Here is a 2,005-nt window from a genome sequence, read left to right on the forward strand (position 1 = left end):
ATATATATATATATATATATATATATATATATGATATACATATATATACACATTATATTATATCTATAATATATTATCTAAAAAGTTCAATCTGGGGCAGCATGGTGGCGCAACTGGTAGAGCTGCTGCCTCTCAGTGAGCAGGTCCCTGGTTCAAACCCCGGTCCAGGGGCCTTTCTGGGTGGAGTTTGCATGTTCTCTCCGTGCATGCGTGGGTTTTCTCCGAGTGCTAAGGCTTCCTCCCACAGACCAAAAACATGCATGTTAGGCTGATTGGTAACTCTAAATTGTCCCTAGGTGTGAGTGAGAGAGTGAATGGTTGTTTGTCTCGTTTGTCTCTATGTGGCCCTGTGATGGACTTGCGACCCGTCCAGGGTGTACCCCGCCCCTCGCACAGTGATTGCTGGACATGGGCACCAGCGACCCCCGTGACCCAAAATGGAATAAACGGGTAAAGATAATGGATGGATGTATGGAAGTTCAATCTGGTCCTCTGGACATTCAAAAAACAAAACAAAGCAAAACAACAAAAAAATGTAGAAACGTTTCGTCTCTCATCCGAAAGACTTTCTCAGTCTGAGGTGCTGTATTCAGCTCAGTCTCTTAAATAGCACCTTCTCAGAGTGGATCAACCAGTTTGCTGCTGACAACCAGAACCAGCTGATCACATGATCAAGAAGGACCATCAGCCTAACAATGGATCATTAGCACCCTCATGGCTGTTTACTATTCACAGAGGGCTGAGTGATACCAGCAATAACAGCATTGTAAGAGGGGGACAGTTGAACACAGAGGCTCCGCCCCTGTTTAACGATGGATGATTTTTTTTCACAAAGATGGCCTCCTTTACTCTTTAGATATTTTGAACCACTTTGGCCAAGATGTGCCTGTTTTTTCACTAAATAAAACATAAAAACATCATTTTCTGTCTTTACAGGTTGGTTAGAACAACACTCTTGATACAAATTAAAAATAATAGACACTTCTAGTAAAATAGTAAAAACTACAATCTACTAGTGATTTATTTTTCTTCTGTCGGCTGCTTTCTTCTTCAGGGGTTGCCGCAGTGAGCAAGCTCGAATGACGTTCCAATTTACTAAACTAATTTATGATAATTCAGTAAAAACCGAGTGTTCTGTTCAGAGCTGAGTGTTAGTTACCTGCTAACGATCAAACTGTGGACGCCATACTTGCTCTCAATCTTGTACTTTCCTGGAGCGCTCAGTGGGTCGACTGGCACTCCTCCTTTATACCTATAAAGTAACAAAGACAGCAGAAAATGTTTTGTTCTTCTGTCATGGATTGTACTTGTACAGAATAGATGGATATGTGTCTGTAAATTCATTTAAACCGAAGCAGATTTACAAGGTGTTAGAATCTGTGCTGTCATAAACTATCATAGAAACACCAAAAGTTATAAACGGAAGTAAATAACAATCCATTTAAAATGTGTTTATCCTGACCATTTGACAATGGGCCTTGGGTTGCCTTCCACTGTGCAAAAGAGTTTCACTGGGGTCTTCTCCCACACAGTGTGGGGTCGCAGGGCCACCAGGAAGTCTGGCATCTTGGGAAACTCCTCCAACAAATCACCTCTTTTCCTCATCATGTCCTTAACCTGAAGAGAGGCGTTTCAAGAGAACACGTTCAGAATCAGAATCAACCTTATTGTTATTGCACAGTTAAACACAGCAAAAATACATTTCAGTGCAGCAGTCCCAAGACAACAAGGATAGACGGAGGTGCACGGAGGCTGCAACTTCGTTGTGAAGTGCCGCCCTTATCATTTAGATAAGAAAAGGGAAGAGAAACAAGAGGAAATGTATTAAAAAAAGGTATCACACTGTGTCCTTGACACACAGGACAATTCAATTCAATTCATTTTATTTATATAGCGCCAAATCACAACAAAGTTGTCTCAGGGCACTTTACAGAAACATTCACATAAAAAAGCCAATTAGTAAATCCAAAAAAGTTCAATCTGGTCCTCTGGACATTAAAAAAAA

The sequence above is a fragment of the Nematolebias whitei genome, chromosome 16 (assembly GCF_014905685.2).
Source record: "Nematolebias whitei isolate Nwh7 chromosome 16, NemWhi1, whole genome shotgun sequence".
NCBI lineage: Eukaryota > Metazoa > Chordata > Actinopteri > Cyprinodontiformes > Rivulidae > Nematolebias > Nematolebias whitei.